This window comes from Heloderma suspectum, chromosome Z, assembly GCF_057233095.1.
Source record: "Heloderma suspectum isolate Gila_16-S chromosome Z, 16-S_ref, whole genome shotgun sequence".
Lineage (NCBI taxonomy): Eukaryota > Metazoa > Chordata > Lepidosauria > Squamata > Helodermatidae > Heloderma > Heloderma suspectum.
Window position 1 is genome coordinate 788257 of NC_139476.1, and position 17651 is coordinate 805907.

The window sequence follows — 17651 nt, forward strand, 5'->3', positions numbered from 1 at the left end:
ATTTGCAAGCCCTACCTGGCGATGCTAGGATTGCTCAGGGACCTTCTGCGTGCAAAGCGGGCAGCACCACCCCGTTCTGGGCCTTCAGGATGAGCTACAGTCGGTCTGTGGCCCCATACCCACTATTGGCCACCAAGCCTTCAGCCATTTCAAACCCAATATCCACCTTCAGCCCACACGTGCATTTGGGGGACACCAGAGAACAGAGTACCGGCCAGACGGTGACCAGGGAGCTGGGTGCCTCTGCTCACTCTGCCTTCCAGGTGCTAACGGGATCGACAGCTTCCAGGTCCAGCTCTCCCTTCTGATGGTTCTCTATCTTCATGCCATACCAGGGCTGGGCACATTCTCAAAAAGGGGACGCCTTCAAATAGGGGACTGTCTCTGTGAAATGGGACACCTGGCCACCCGATCTGCTGAGGCAGATGGCGACTAGGAGAGGGCTCTTTTGGTGGGAATGCCCTACCCAGAACGGCTCATGGGGCACCTGGACCCTGGCCGTTGGTTTTGATGGTGCACTTGGGGGCAGTGCTGCGGCGACGACCCCCCTGTGGCCACCAGTTGGAGAGTGATGATTCACTTGAACCAGAAGCAGCTCTACAGGGGTCTCAGGCAGCCCTGTGACCCACAAGAACCTCTTCACCGGTGATGCTGAGGACTGACCCTGAGACCTTCTGCGGGCAAAGCGGGTCCCCGAAAGGGCTTGCCGTCTGAACCCTCTGTCATCTCCGTCACTTTATCTACATCCTCCGCGTCCAGAATCAAACCAGCTGCTCCAGCCGAGGTCCTGGCTGCCCTGGCCGAGCTGTGGGCCTTCAGAAGGGTGCCTCTGTTGACGCAACCAAAAGGAGGGCTGAAAGGGACGGGTCTGTCATGGTGGTCAGCCGCTTGGCCCGTCCCCAGCTGCTGAAGAGACTTGTACAGGCCGGGGCCCCACAGTAAGTGTCTTAAATGGGGCAGTGGCTTGAGAAGGGAGGCCATTTGGAAAGAAAAGTGAACTGCCCAGAGAGCTCTGGCTGTTGGGTGGTATAGAAATGGAATGAATGAATGAATGAATGAATGAATGAGAAAGAAAGAAAGAAAGAAAGAAAGAAAGAAAGAAAGAGTGGGAAAGAGTTAAACGCCCCTGCCAGTTTTCTGTTCTAAATTTAGGGGTCCTGATATGGCTGCTCTCCCTCCCTCCCTCCCCCCCCCCTTTACAGATCATTCTGGGGTGAGGGGATTCAAAGCCCGTTTTTGCATGTCATGCACAGACAGGCCCTTGGCCAGGGTGTGTGTGTGTGTGTGTGTGGGGGGGGGTTCCTCGGCCCTCTTATTTGAGACGTTTCATGAACTGGAGACTCGTGGCTCTGAAGTGGGGATTCAAAGCATGCGCGTTCCCATTGTTGCTGCGGCAATGAGCACATCAAAGTGTGGCCACATTTATGGATTCCATTGTGAGGCATGATGTGGCAGATGGGGGGGGGGAGACACAACTTCACAAGAGGGGACACACAAATGAATGTGGGCTTCCTTGCTCTCTCCTGTGTGTGTGTGTGTGCATGCTCATGCATGTGAATAAGGCAGCAAGCAGCAAAATGGGCCTGTGTCAGGATGCACTGTTCTCCCTGTCTTTGAAAAACATTGTTATCATTTGTTTTTATGCCTTTATTGTGCCTCAAAGGCCTGAGTTATGCCCTGTCTCAAAAGGCAGGCAAGAAATGCCCCCCCACACACACACACTTGATCGACGCTGGCCAGTGTGGTTGTGAAGGGGTCTCTGTAAATATGGGGTTCCCGCATTGTCCTACATCATGTACTGCTGTGTTTTCTGTCATGGGATGCATGGGTGTGGGTCTGTCCAGGTCCATCCCCTCATGCTGCTATTTTTCTCTGCTGCGTCCTTCCCACTCATCAGAGACAGCAAGCCCCCCCCCCCCCGCCCCCGGCCTTTGCTTGGCAAATCCCGAAATGCGTCATTCACGGGGTTGCTGTGGAAACCATCTGTTCCCTTGACGTTTGGGAGCCAGCTGCTTTGGGGATGGGGACGATGTTGAAAGGGAGGGGAGCCTATTGGCTTATTGGGGAACAGGCTGCACCCCCAAGGCTCAGAAACGCTTCTTTCGCCACCCACAAAGCACGTCCTTTATTATTTCCTCCTTTCCATGGGTCCCATGACAGGCAGCTGTGCAGTGATGCTCTCTGCCACCACCACTTGCTAAATTGAGGGGGTGATGCCTGTTGGAGTATATAAGCTTGCAAGTCACATGGGTCTCTTCAGCAGAGGCCTGTGTAACTCAAAAGCTTGCTGGATCTTGGCTTATGGTAGCCCCATGCTTCTCACACAGATTTTGGCTGTTGCTCAGTGGCGTATCAAATTCCCATTTCATTATGGGCAAAGCCTGATGCGGCGAATGAGCTGGGTTTAAAAATAAAATGTAAAAAATACTTGTGCAGATAACCCAGCGTAGAGACTGGCCGGGTGATGACAATCCAGGTGTATTTAAGATGAGATTTTCCCACAACGTAAGAAGAGGGTGGGGTAGTCAGAGATACATCAATGAGCCCCAGACATCTGTGGGTACCCATATGTGTGGGACAGAGACAGAATAAGTGGTGACAGGGGAGCAGGCCTTTAAGCAGGAGAAGGCAGTGGCACTATTAATAGTTATAGAGAGGGAGAATTGGGGCATGTAAGGAGAAGCTGCACGCACCTCATTTCTCCCCTTTTGGGGAAGTCTGGTGCAGGTGGCGCCGAGCGAGAGGGTCTGGCTTGAGGATGGCTTCCTCTGTCCCACCCCTGCCATGTGCGATGAATGCAGGAAGAGGCTGGCCTCAGCACAGGGGACGCTTCCTTCTGTGGCCAAAGAGGCACACATCCATTCGTGGCCACGGCTCTGGTGGTGTGACAGGGCCCGCGAACAGGAGCCCTGTCCTGGCTGTTTGAGCCACTGTTGGCCACCAGGGGGTGCCCTACACCCAAAAGCAAAGCAACCAGCAGCCTCTCCCATTCAATCCATCCTCTCTGCCCTTAAGAGGGGGGCGCGGGGGGGGGGAGGGGGGAGTCTGGAGATGCTTTGCCCAGAAACGGGCGCTGTTGGGAGAGTTTTCGAGGACAGGGGGCTTCTTCCCATCCTGACAGCTGCCCACTGACATGAGAAGATGCCAGGTGTGTCCTCCAGCAGCGGTCCAGCCCCAGCCTCAACGAGGCCATAAATTAAAGGTCATGGTGTCCACTCACCCTTGAGTATTTGAAGGCAGGCATCGTGCCTAATGGTCATGGCTGACTTAGGCCCTGGGACAGGATGTCTCCTCCTCTGGCGATGACCGTGAGGCCGATGACCCCATGAGAACCCCCGACTCCAGCGCCCTGTAGGCGCCCCCTTGAGCCCCCAAAGAGGTCACACCAGGGCAAAGTGCATGCTTGAGGGCCCCAGTGAGGCTGGATTCCTCAGGAGTGGGAAGTTTGGACTGGGTTACCGGTCTGAAGTGGGGTCTGGGCGGGGCTCTGAAGACCTCACGAGCTTTCAGTTCCGCTCCGCCCACTGCTGGAACCACACAGATCCTGCGCTCTGTGAACCCCCAGCTGCACTTCTCACCTTTCTGACACTTGGCTTCTCCTTGATCCTGTGCTTGTCCCTCAGCTTTCTCCCTGACACTGACCCACCTTGCCGGGTTGTTAGGGGCATAGAAAGCTGCCTAACCAAGTCAGTATCTTCTGGCTTGGTATCGTCCAAGCTGTCTGATAACCAGATCAAACAATAAAGTAAGATTCTAGTCCTCATGGTTCAGAATTCAAGGACTGGTTTTCAAGGAAGCTGCCTTAAACAGAGTAAGACCCTTGGTCCGTCTAGCCCAGTATTACAGACACTGGCAGTAACGGCTCTCCAGGGTTTCAGGCAAGATTTGCTCCCAGCCCTACCTGGAGATGATGCTGGGGATCGAACCAGGAACCTTCTGTGTGCAAACCAGCCGCTCTACCTACCAGTGAGCTGTAACCCCCTCCCCTTGATCAGACCCCTGCGTCCTAGTCCAGGTGGATGTTTCGAGGAAGCCCACAACCAGGGCAGAAAAACAGCTGTCCCTTGACATCTGTCCTGCAGCATATTGCATTCTGAGGTAGACTGCTCCTGTATGTGATGGGTCCATGGCGGCACGGGGTGTGCCTCATCGCTGCTCCAGCAAACAAAGAACGTGGCAGGCAGCTAAGCTACAGTTCAGGCCTCCCCTTTTGTACAGGCTGTTTGCTGTCTGTTAGTCTGTTTCCTGGCAGAATTCAAAGTGCTGGTTATGACCTAGAAAGCCCAATATGGCTTGGGACAAGGCTACCTGAAAGACCCCCTTCTCCCATATGAGCCTGCCTGGACCTTAAGATCTTCGGGAGAGGCCCTTCTTCAGAGGCCACCTTCAGAGGCACGTTTGGTGGCAACGCAGAAGAGGGCTTTCTCGGTGGCCCCTCCCTATCTGTGGAACTCCCTGCCAAGGGAGGCTAGGTTCACTCCCTCTCTGCAGTCCTTCTGCCAGCAGGCAAAGACCGCTTTATTGAAGCGGGCCTTTGTTTGATCTGGATGCTGTTTTTACTTTGTTGTGGTGGTTGTGTTTTTAATTGTGTTTTAATGTAGTTGCTTACTGTTGTTTTTATCAGTGATTGTAAGCCGCCTTGAGTGTTATTTTTGGTAGAAAGGAGGGATGCAAATAAAATAAATAAGATCCAGGGGTCTTGTTTATTTACACGGGGGATTATGGGCTCCCCGTGGTCCCTTTTTTTCCTGGCTCTGCTCCTGTTCCTTGAACGGCAGCCTTCCTTCCAGAAAGTCAGCAAGGGGAGCGTCCTCCATCTCTGCTCTCGATACCCAGGGGAAGCTCAGCTTGCAGTTCTCCTGTGTTGGGGCCTGTTACTGGTAAAAGGAAAGGAATGGATCTGTGGGAGGGGAAAGAAAGGGTGTTTAAGGAGTGAGCTGGTGGGAGCAGCAGTGAGGGTGGACTGTTTTCAGTGCTCCCTGCATTGGTTTGAGAAACTGACCCGAGTTTCCTGATTTGTAAGGTGGGAGCAGGGAAGAACTCATTTCAACGCAAAGGTAAAATGGGCAGAGTCACCCATCTCTGATTTTCAGTGGTGTAGCGCTCAGTTTGGAAGTGCAGGTGTAAGTAACCCACTGGTCTATTTTTCTTTAAGAATTCTGAGTGAGAATATTCCTCCACATGATCAGTGAAGGAGTGAGATAGGGAGGTGCCACCGTTTTACGCAGTTACCAAAATGCAGTGTGGAAGAAGCTTTCTTTCTCCTCTCTGTAAGACCCTGAACCCTTGACAGGGCTGTTTACAAAGTTGTTCCTGTGTTGCTGGATCCTGGTCCACTTTGAGAAGATTGCTGTGGAGCTGGAGCGAACTGGGTAGAGACTGTTTTCTTTCTTCAGCCAGCCAAAAAATCAAGCTTCAGGGAGAAGATTGATTGATTGATTTTATTGCATTTATATCCTGTTTTTCCCCCAAGGAACCTAAGGCAGCATACATAATCCTCCTCCTCTCCATTTTACCCTCATCACAACGACCCTGTGAGGTGGGTTGGGCTGAGAGTCTGTGACTGGCCCAAAGTCACCCAGCAAGCTTCTGTCGCCGAGTGGGGACTTGAACCCAGATCTCCTGACTCCCGGTCCAACACTCTCCACACCATACTGGCTCCAGTTTTTGTTGTGGCCTCAAGCTGAAAGGCCGAATTTTGGGAGGGCTGTGCTCTGTTTTATTGTTTTAGTGATAAGTGAATTGTTGTGCATGTAAAATTATTACATGTGCATTATTATTGTTTTTAACTAAGAAATTAAAATGATATATGTTAATTGTCCCTGTACAAGGCCTTTGCTGTGATTCCCTTTAGAGACCTTGAAGAAAAGGTATTGCACAGGCGCTCCTCACGACAGCCCCCATAGCCACGTCCCCATGGAAGGAGAGTCCAGAAATTCAGGCAGCGTGTTAGCCCATGTCAACAAACCAGTTCTAGCCGTTTGGGTCATCGCTAGAAACAGGTCTTTCGTAAAGCCACAGGGTCTGAACTGGCCATTCGAGACCTAGCTGTCCCAAAATATTTGCTTCACAACCGGAGCAATATATTGTTGCTGAGGAAATTCATTTCCCCCTGGCTACTGTGAGAATTGCGGCCAAGTCTGAGGGGACTGTGTCCCTGTGCGTCCTGCCTCCAGCACACCGCTGTTGATTCTTACATCAGACCCTTGCAAGGCCAGTGGAACTCCAAAATGGCAAAATTAAAAAATGGCAACCCCATACAAATCCACCAATAGGTCCATGTGGGAAAAACAATGTTATGATTTTGTGCATAAGGGGCCACCAAATATAGACATAACAGCCAAATTAAAGAAGGCAGAAAAAGCATGGATTTCTCCCGGAACGGCACATGGTGCCAAGGTAACTCCTTTTTGCAGGTGCCGAGCCACGAGAGGCTGTGTGGATAACGTCATCGTGTGGTCTACTCGCTAGGTGGCCTGGGTTTAGCTGTATCTGGTTGGAATCAGGAGTTTCTTGTGTCTGTTCTGGTGCATCACCTAAGCCTTCCATGATATGGGGCCAGGAGTCAAGTTTTAAACACAAAGCTTGTTAACAGAACAAGGAAAACGGCAGAGAGGTCCCTGCACTAAAAGCCCCCAGCTTTAATAATCCTGGAACAAACTTTTCCTTGCTTTCACCTGGCCACCAAACTCCAGAAGGAGGAAGTTCTATTAGAGCGCAAGTAAGTTCACTCCTTTACTACGGGGAAAGAAGCTGGCAATGAAACATCGCAAGTGTTGTGCCAAGTGCAATAAAACACCTGAAATGATTCACAGATGCTCAAGTTGAGCTAAGAGCAGCGGAAAGCCCTCCTCGGTTTGCATTTGGGTGGCCAGAGGCCGAAATGGAGGGTGCTCCTGTGCCTTTAACAGTTGCTTGTGCAGCAGGGAGAGATGCACAGTTCTCCATCTCATGAAGCTGCTCCTGCCAAAATGCCCTTTTGCTTTCTGTTTGAAATGTTCTCTGTGCCCCAAAATGATAAGAGATCCATTTTCTTTGAACATACTTCTCTTATCAGAAACAAAAGACATATCTGTCTTAATATCGCAGAGCACATTCTCATTTGTAGAAAACAGAAAAAGCTAGCCATTGTCTTATAAAAGGAATCTGTCTCTCATCTTCCTTCCTTTCCCTGTAGATAATTAGTTATCGCCACAGCTGTATTTGGTCACTCCGTGACTGCATGAACTTTGTTCTGTTTGCAGTGTTCTGCATTGCGCAGTCTTGCTGGTGTGATCATGTCAGCCACAGGTGCGGAATGTGTGACCCTCAGATGTTGGTAGACTGCAATTCCCATCAGCCCTAAGCAGCAAAGTGAAGGTGATGGGAATTGTAGTACAACCATACACGGAGGGCGACATGTTTCCCATCCTTGATATAAGCCACCATTTCTATCAGTAATTCCATCTATCTACCCACATTTCTCCACTATTTCTCTGTCTTGCATTCTTCTATGCTTTTGTCCCTGATCCAGCTATGGTTGTGTATAAAACCCCAGAAAGAGGATGGAAAGCAATGGAGTGTGTGGGGTAGTGGACATCTATGGCCTGGTTTGCATGTAACGACAACCCAGAGTATGGGTTGCTGTTGAATCATGGGTTCTTGTTGAATCGTGGGCTGTTGTTACGTGTGAACCCTGCACTATGGTTTAACTATGGGTTGTTAACCACAAACAACCCAGGAAGAGAAGCCATGGCTTGCTGGGTTGCAAACTCTTGGGTTGTTCATGGTTAACAACCTATAGTTAAACCATAGTGTAGGGTTCATATGTAACGACAACCCACAATTCAACAACAACCTTTACTCAACCCATACTCTGGGTTACCGTTACATGCGAACCAAGTCAGTGGCACATCAGAAACTGTTTTCTACTGAGACACACTCTTGGCCTGCCTAGCTCAGTATTGTCAACACTGACTCAGGCAGGAGGTTTTCCAGCCCTGCATGGAGACGCTGCCAGGGATCAAACTTGGGATCTTCTGTATGCAAAACAGGGGCTTTACCAGGGAGTGACAGCCCCTTCCCAATCCAAGGTCTGCTTCCCCCTTCACTTGATTGGGGTATTACTGTTGGCTAACAAGATAAGATAAGCAAGATACCTTAGTGTACGTCATATCCAAATCAAAGCTAATGAAGCTGTTATTTTCATGAAGCTAACAATATTTCCTTTCGTTGTTGTGATGAAAGGAGCAAACCTTTCCATCTGCTTTTCACATTTTCTGACACAACCCCTTCCCCAAACTTTATTAAAACAGTGTGCGTGTGCGCACGCGCCGTGTTGGGAGAGCTTCTGCCCTGAAAGGCCGCCAAGAAATATTTAAAATAAATATTATATATGCTAATGTCTTAATAAGTTGGACTTTGCGCTAATGTTTTAATAAGTTCTTGACAAATATACAAAATCAACAATATAAGTATACAAAAAAGTTAACAGTGCCATCTTAAATGCATCTACTCAAAAGTAGGTCCCACTGAGCTCAACAGTGCTTAAAAAAAAAAAAGGTAAAGGTGTCCCCAACCAGTCGTGCCCGACTCTAGGGTGCGGTGCTCATCCCCGTTTCTAAGCCGAAGAGCCAGCGCTGTCCGAAGACGCTTCCGTGGCCATGTGGCCGGCATGACTGAACACCGAGGCGCACGGAGCGCTGCTACCTTTCCTGCCGAGGCGGTGCCTATGTATCTACTTGCAATTTCTTGCGTTCAAACTGCTAGGTTGGCAGAAGCTGGGACTGAAGTTGGGAGCTCACTCCATCACGCGGCACTCGGGTCTCGAACTGCTGTCCTGCCGACCTTCCGGTCTGCAGTTCAGCGTCTTAACCACTAAGCCACCGTGGCCCCTAAAGGAAAGGTTCCTCCTGTGCGAGCACCGGGTCATTGCTGACTCCTAGAGGGACGCTGCTTGCACTGGCGTTTTCGTGGCAGACTATAGTGGGGTGGTTTGCCATGGCCTTCCCCAGTCGTGACTACCTTTCCCCCAGCAAGCAGGGTCCTCATTTTACCGACCTCGGAAGGATGGAAGGCTGAGTCAACCTGAGCCGGCTACCCGGGACCCGGCTTCCGCTGGGATCGAACTCAGGTCGTGGGGAGAGCTTTGGTTGCTATACAGCCGCCTACCACTCTGCGCCACACGAGGCTCTCAACAGTGCTTACTTCCAGGTAAATGGGTATAGGATTACAGCCTCCCCATTTTGAAGGGCAGCCGTACACTTCTATGCAAAACAGGAAGTGAAGGGAGTGAACTGAATGATATTGGATTATTTTGTTTATGGTCATGATCCTACTACGGTTGCACGGACCCGAAGGTTGGCCACGGAGACCTTGCTCAGGTGCCCAGTGGTAAGACTAGGCTGGTGGGCACAAGAGACAGGGGCTTTTCTGTGGTGGCTCCATCCGCCTGGAATAACCGTCAGTGGGATGTGCGCACGTTGCCCCCTCCCTGTTTTCAAACGAGACTTAGAGATCCGGGTGCTGTGATCTGCTCCCAAACGAACGGAGGCCGTCTTCATTTCATGAACCGGTGTTTTCGCTGTTGCTGTTCTTTAAAATGTTTTATGCCGCTCTTTTCGTTTATCGCTTTTCGCATTGTTTTGTTTTGAAATTCGAGCTCCCAGGTTGCCCTGAGGAGACCTTGATACCTCAGAAGGGAGCATGGAAATAGTTTAGATAGGGCTGGATTGCAGCCCTGAGTATCTATATCTATCTATCTGACAACAGCATATTGATACATGATTCGGCCATTTGCCGATCAAGTGCACAGGTTACAGTTAGGACTAATTAGCGGCTGAATCTGCTTGTTCTCCATCTCTTTTTGCCTTCTTGTATCTCGTCTGTCGGATGGGAAACCTGCCGGCTGGGGCCGCACTGTGAGCAGACCTTTGTACAGCGCCCAGAAAACTTTATGTATGTGTATGTGTATGTATATGTATACACACACACACACACACACGTGTATTTAGCGTGTGCGCAGACAGGCAGATGTATGGATGGGCAGCGGGTCCACGCGCTGGGCCGGGCCTGGGCAGCCCACAGCTCAAGGCCTCACTCGGGCGGGACGCGGCTCCGGGGCCGGGCCGGGCCGGGCCGGGGACCAGCCGCGCCCAGCCGCGCCCGGCTCTGCGCCAGCCCCGCCAGCCCAGCGGCGGGCGGCGCCAGGCCCGCCCGTTCCCGCGCCCGCGCGCCGAGCTGCAGCGGCTGCCGCGGCGGGGGGCTCCCGGGCGGGCGGGCCCGGGGCTCGCGCGGGCCCCGCCCCGGCCCCGCCCCGGCCCCGCCCCCGCGCTGCGCTGAGTTCGCCGCCTGGGGGGCAGCGCGCGCCCGCGCCGCCGCTGCCGAAACTGCGGGGGGCGCTTTCGTGACCCGCCTCTCCAGACATGCGTGTGTGCGGGGGGGCGTATTTATATATATACGAACGCCGCCAGCGAAGCCGTCTGCGGGCGGGCACGCGCGCCCCGCCCCGCCCCGCCCCGCCCCGCGCCCCCCAGCGGCCGCGTCCGCGCGTCGCGCCAGGGGCGCCTGAACAACAGCCGCGGGGGCGGACGACGCCATCGCCTGCCCAGCCGCCGCTCCCTCCCCGCCTGTCCCCCCTCAGTCCCCGCGCCGCCCAGGAGCTCACGCGTGACGCGAACGCGCCTCCTGCGCAGTCCAGCGCCTGCCCGGCATTTGCGCGCCGCGCCGCGCCGCGCGGCCCCGCCCCCTCCCTCCCTCGCGCGCCCCGATTGGCCGCCCCCGGCGGCGACAACCGAGCGGAGCGGCTGCGCCCGGGGCCCGCCCTCGCGCCGCGCGGATTGGCTGCGCGGGGCTGCCCGTCACCCCCCTGGCGGAGGGGCTGCCCTGCCTGGTTCGGGGCTTGGCGGCGGGTCGGGTCGCGCGGCGGCGGCGGCGGCGGCGGAGAAGCGCTCGGGGTAAGAGGGCCACGTGAGCAGGGAGGGGGGCTGCCCCCCCGCAGCTTCACGTGGCTGCTCGACGCGGGCGATGCGGCGGGGGGGAGGGGCGGTCACATGGGACACCTGTGAGGGGAGGGGCTGCGGAGGGGGAGGGGCTTCTGATTGGCTGGGGAGGGGGTGACGGGGGCGCGGCTCCCATGTTCATAGTAGGGGAGGGGATGGCGGGAGGGAGGAGCCTTGCATGGGGGAGGGGATGGCAGAAGGGGAGGAGCCTTGCATGGGGGAGGGGATGGCGGGAGGGGAGGAGCCTTGCATGGGGGAGGGGATGGCGGGAGGGGAGGAGCCTTGCATCTTGCTGCAAGGGGGGGCTTAAGGGCCAGGGGGGTCAGGGAAGGGCTTGCTGGGGCTCTGCACGTGTGGGCTCCTCCATGTCACCTGCACAGGACTTGTCCCCGGAACTCTCTGCCACGAGAAGGGGGCTTGGCTGCTTTGGCTTGGCCGGCTAGACTTTGGGGAGCGATGTGTGTGAGGGGCGCGGGCCGATTTGAAGGAGGAGGGTGGGCCGTGTTGGTGGCTGTGGGGGAAACGGGCTGCCTCCAGACACAGAGGTCCCATCTCTGCAGACCAGACAGTGGAGGCATAGAGCAGGGGAAGGCAGCCTGGGCTTTGCATCGGGCTTGTCGCTGTTGGAGACTGGATGCTGGGCTCCAAGGACCCTCTGGGCCCTGATCCAGCTGGACTTGGGTTCCTGCACTGGGCAGGGTGTTGGACCCGATCGTCTTATAGGCCCCTTATTCTATGATTCTATGACTTCCCTCCTGCCCGTAAGAGCCAAGGGCAACATCAGTACCGTGTGTGGGGTTGTTGCCACCCTTGCCCTCCTCCTTGGCTTCTATGTGGCACATCTCTCCTCCGCTGCCATCCTTTTCTGCAGCCCTGCGAGGCGGGTCAGCCGTCGTGTCCCCATCTTGCAAGGGGAAGGGCCATGAGGGGCGAGCGAGTTTGGGGCTTGGCAGGGCTTGTACTGAGGACCAACCAGCTTGCAGCATTGTGCCATGCGGAGTGAGGACTGCGCTCAGTGGCATTCTCGGGAGGTGTGAGTGGGAGGATGAGTGCCAGCGGAACAGGGTAAGGGGATGAAACCGAGCTTGTGGGGTGGCAGTGAGTACGTAGGAAGGGCTGAGGGACCTAAGGAAGGTGGGAACTCTCCGTCTGGGGGTTTTTAGACTGTGCTTCCTCCGTTACAGTCTTGGTCTCTGGGGTGGGTTGGGGGAGTAGCCTTATTTGGGGAAAATCTGGGGGTCTGGGAATGGGCTTGATGTATGCCAGAGAAGGGGTTTGAGTGCCAGGCGTGACAGGTGCTGAGCAGCTTAATCTACCCAGGTTCTCTCCTCCACCTCCCAGGGTAATTTTTTAAAAATCTTGGAGGGGTAACGATACATGTGGTGTTGTCATTTGCAGTGGGGCTGGAGATGCCAGAAAGTTGTAGATGTAGTGTAATTATTATTATTATTACATTAATATGATTATTTATTGCATTTCTCTACCGCCCAATAGCCAAAGTTCTCTGGGCGGTTTACAAAAGAACAGCAAAGAGGGATGGTGAAGTCTAATTGAATGCAGAAAGAAGCATTCTATGCCAGACTCTTTCAACAGCCCTGAAATGTAAAAGGAATTCTTGGACCCACACTTTGCTTGGAATCCATGAATCAGATGCAGAACAAGTCCTTATTTTAATTTGTGCTTCAGGTGATTTTAACTCTGCTTAGGATGGTTTTAAAGTCCCTGGAGGGATGAGGGACCTGTCAAAATGGCATTTATTTTCAGAATGCTGTGTAACTAATCATTGCAGACTATAGATGAGATATGGAAGCAGTGTGTGTGTTGTGTGTGCAGGGACTGGACCGAGGGGGTATCGAAGTACATCAGAATGAAATGGCTGAAAATCTGGAGCAGGGAGCTTACGTCCCCACTCCAAATCTTAGAGTCTCAGGCATTATCCGGAGTATTGTGGTAGTGATTTAATTGATAGCCATGTAATCCAAGCAGAGCTGTAGAGATTGGTATTTGGGGTAGGGGTGGGGTGGAGCTGTTCTGGGTGAACTTGGTGGAGAGCAGAGAAGTCAGACACGGGCTTTGCCTTCGTATATAGGAACCATGTGGATGGAGAAAAGTGGCAGGAGTAAAATGGGCGTCAGGTTCTCCCCCCCTGCCCCCCATTATTGGTAGCTCTGGACTTGGACCTTCATGGGGAAACTTGAGAAATTTGAGTTTGGTCACCCCAAACCAGCAGTGGGTATCTCTTAGCTTGTGCGGGTGTTTGGTTTGTCTAAGGTGGAAAGTACAACTTCTATGATCTTTTGTTCGTTTTCTTTTAAAAAATTCATGTAGATTATTTATAGCCCCCCTTTCTCTTAGCTGAAAAGCTAAGAGAAAAGAGTCTTGCCTTAAATAAATGCAAGAAAAGGAGGCCTGGTGTCAGTCGATGGTTTGATACTCATATCTCTTTTCGTGGGTCCTCCATGTTGTGTGACTCTGATTCTGACTTCATTTTGCGACGATTCCAGCTGAAGGTGGCTTTCTGGACATGGTTGACATTTCTTGACATGGACGTTTCTGGACATGGTTTTCCATACACCCCCACTGTAGATAACGTGTCTGTATATAGCCACATGTACAACGCTCATCTGTGGGCAAAGATCCAGGCTCTCTGACCCACGTCCAGGCAGTAGTAATCACACCATAGTGATCTCGTGATATCTGACCTTTAAAAACAAAAAGAGTAATTTGGACTTACCTTTGCTGTGGACGGTGGACATGGGGCATCCTTTATTTATTTATGTATTTATTCATTTCATTTCTATACCGCCCAATAGCTGAAGCTCTCTGGGTGGTTCACAAAAATTAAAAGTACAAAGTACTTGTGTACTTTTGGGTGGTTCACAAAGTACAACATAAAACAATATAAAATATGAAAGCTTAAAACTACAATATAAAAATACACCAGAATAAAACCTATGACAGTTTTCCCCAACCTGATGCCCCCCAGATGTGTTGGACTACAAATCCCAGCATCCCCCAGCCAGCTGGCTGGGGGATGCTTCGATTTGTATTCTAACACATCTGGGGGGCACCAGGCTGGGGGAAACTGCTTTACGAGAATGGAAACAGAGGGACAACTGGAATTGTAAATGGTATGGGGAAGAAGTTGTCCTGTTCAGGGGTGGGAAGAGTGGAGGTTGATGATTTGTTTGAAGCCAGGTGGGTCTGCTTCCTTTGGACGATCTACTTCAGGTGATGCTTGAAACGTGCCCCTGCATCATAGCAATGGGATTAAAATGATCTTAAACTCAGAGGTTAGTAATTCCATGAAGAGGTGGTTTAATATCCAGAGTTCTCATATGAGCAGCACATGTGTTTCTGATGTGTTTTTTAGAAAAACATATTTACAATTGCTTCCATTTTAAGCATATTTTTTCAGAGAAACAGAAGATCTATTGAGGTATCTGTGTGTTCACAGCTATATCAACAAAGGAGCATTTCAGCAGAGGAAAAAATAATAACATGAAATGTTTTCATAAAGCATTTCATGTTTAGTATATTAGGATTGTAAATTGCCTAATCCTTTGCATGTCCGCAGATTTGCGTTAAGCAACTTGTTGGAAATCTGTTTGTTCAGTCGTTAAGTCGTGTCCAACTCTTCGTGACCCCGTGGACCACAGCACGCCAGGCCTTCCTGTCCTGCGCTGTCTCCCGGAGCGTGCTCAAGTCCATATTCATTGCATCGGTGATGCTATCTAGCCATCTCATCCTCTGCCGTCCCCTTCTCCTTTTGCCTTCAGTCTTTCCCAGCATCAGGGTCTTTTCCAGAGAGTTTTCTCTTCGCATTAGGTGGCCAAAATATTGGAGCTTCAGCTTCAGTATCTGTCCTTCCAATGAGCAGTCAGGGTTGATTTCCTTTAGGATGGACTGATTTGACCTCCTTGCAGTCCAGGGGACTCGTAAGAGTCTTCTCCAGCACCGCAGTTGAAAAAGCATCAATTCTTCGGCACTCAGCCTTCCTTATAGTCCAGCTCTCACAGCCATACGTTACTACTGGGAAAACCGTAGCTTTGATTAGACGGACCTTTGTGGGCAAGGTGATGTCTCTGCTTCTTACTATGCTGTATAGGTGTGCCATAGGTTTCCTCCCAAGGAGCAAGCGTCTTTTAATTTCATGACTACAGTCACCGTCTGCGGTGATCTTGGAGCCCAAGAAAGTAAAATCTGTCACTGCTTCCATTTCTTCCCCTTCTATATGCCAGGAAGTGATGGGGCCAGATGCCATGATCTTAGTTTTTTTAATGTTGAGTTTCAAACCAGCTTTTGCACTCTCCACTTTCACCCTCAACAAGAGGCTCTTGAGATCCTCTTCGCTTTCTGCCATTAGGGTGGTATCGTCTGTGTATCTGAGGTTGTTGATAATTCTCCCGGCAATCTTAATTCCGACCTGTGATTCATCCAACCTGGCGTTTCTCATGATGTACTCTGCATATAAGTTAAATAAGCAGGGCAACAGTATACAGCCTTGTCGTACTCCTTTCCCAATTTTGAACCACTCGGTTGTTCCATATCTGGTTCTTACAGTTGCTTCTTGACCCTCGTACAGGCTTCTCAGGAGACAGGTAAGGTGGTCTGGTACTCCCATCTCTTTCATAATTTGCCACAGTTTGTTGTGATCCACACAATCAAAGGCTTTAGCGTAGTCAGTGAAGCAGAAATAGACATTTTTCTGGAATTCTCTTGCTTTCTCCAAGATCCAGTGCATGTTGGCGATTTGATCTCTAGTTTCTCTGCCTCTTCGAAACCCAGCTTGTACTTCCGGTAGTTCTCGGTTCGCATACTGCTGAAGCCTAGCTTGTAGGATTTTGAGCATCACCTTGCTGGCTTGTGAAATGAGCGCAATTGTACGGTAGTTTGAACACTCTTTGGCATTGCCCTTCTTTGGAACTGGAATGTAAACTGACCTTTTCCAGTCTTGTGGCCACTGCTGAGTGTTCCAAATGTGTTGGCATATTGAGTGCAGCACTTTAACAGCATCATCTTTTAGGACTTTCAATAGCTCAGCTGGAATACTGTCATCTCCGCTAGCTTTGTTGTTAGTAATGCTTCCTAAGGCCCACTTGACTTCACTCTCGAGGATGTCCGGCTCAAGTTCAGTGACCGCACTATCATGGCCATCGGGGACATTAAGATCTTTCCTGTATAGTTCTTCTGTGTATTCTTTCCGCCTCTTCTGAATCTCATCTGCTTCTGTTAGGTCCCTGCCTTCTTTGTCCTTTATCATGCCTGTCTTTGCACAAAACGTTCCCTTGAGATCTCCGATTTTCTTGAAAAGCTCTCTAGTCTTTCCCATTCTGTTGTTTTCCTCGATTTTGCATTGTTCATTTAAGAAGGCCCTCTTGTCTCTCCTTGCTATTCTTTGGAACTCTGCATGCAGTTGGATATATCTTCCCCTTTCTCCCGTGCTTTTCGCTTCCCTTCTTTCCTCAGCTACTTGTAAAGCCTCATCAGGCAGCCACTTTGCTTTCTTGCATTTCTTTTTCTTTGGGATGGATTGAGTTGCTGCCTCCTGAACAATGTTACGGACCTCCGTCCATAGTTCCTCAGGCACTCTGTCTATCAGGTCGAATCCCTGAAATCTATTCCTCACCTCCACTGTATATTCATAAGGGATATGATTTAGGTCATACCTGAATGGTTTAGTGGTTTTTCCTACGTTCTTCAATTTCAGCCGAAATTTTGCAACAAGAAGCTCATGATCTGAGCCACAGTCAGCTCCAGGTCTTGTTTTTACTGGCTGTATAGAGCTTCTCCATCTTTGGCTACAAAGTACGTAATCTATTTGATTTTGATATTGACCATTTGGTGATGTCCATGTGTAGCGTCGTCTCTTGTGCTGTTGGAAAAGCGTGTTTGCTATGATCAGCGTGTTCTCTTGGCAAAACTCTTATTAGCCTTTGTCCTGCTTCATTTTGTACACCAAGGCCATGCTTGCCTGTTATCCCGGTGATTTCTTGACTTCCTACTTTAGCATTCCAATCCCCTATGATGAAGAGGACATCTTTTTTTGGTGTTAGTTCTAGAAGGTGTTGTAGGTCTTCATAGAACCGATCAACCTTAGCTTCTTCGGCCTCAGTGGTTGGGGCATAGACTTGAATTACTGTGATGTGGAATGGTTTGCCTTGGATTCGTACTGAGATCATTCTATCGTTTTTGAGATTGTACCCCAGTACTGCTTTTCCCACCCTTTTGTTGACTATGAGTGCCACTCCATTTCTTCTAAGGGATTCTTGCCCACAGCAGTAGATATAATGGTCACCTGAATTAAATTCGCCCATGCTTGTCCATTTTAGTTCGCTGATTCCCAAGATGTCGATGCTCAATCTTGCCATCTCATGTTTGACCACCTCCAGCTTACCTTGATTCATTGATCTGACATTCCAGGTTCCTAAACAATATTGTTCTTTACAGCATCGGATTTTCTTTTCACCACCAGACACATCCACAGCTGAGTGTCCTTTCGGCTTTGGAAGAGCCGCTTCACTCTTTCTGGCGCTACTTGGAAATTCCCTCTGCTCCCCCCCAGTAGTATATTGGACACCTTCCGACCTGAGGGGCTCATCTTCCAGTGTCATCTCTTGTAGCCTTGTGATACGTTCCGTGGGGTTTTCTTGGCAGGAATACTGGAGTGGG

The 17651-nt window shown here is 51.0% G+C and overlaps 1 protein-coding gene across 1 annotated transcript in view; it reads left to right on the forward strand.

Annotated features, from left to right (window-relative positions):
• Positions 1-10552: 10552 nt before the first annotated feature.
• The window catches only part of LOC146333445 (guanine nucleotide-binding protein G(I)/G(S)/G(O) subunit gamma-7), a 128383-nt gene continuing 121284 nt past the window's right edge, over positions 10553-17651 (forward strand). Inside the window, exon 1 of the mRNA XM_084826126.1 lies at positions 10553-10934. The gene's annotated coding sequence lies outside the window, so the exon portion shown is untranslated. The remainder of the gene's footprint in view (positions 10935-17651) is intronic.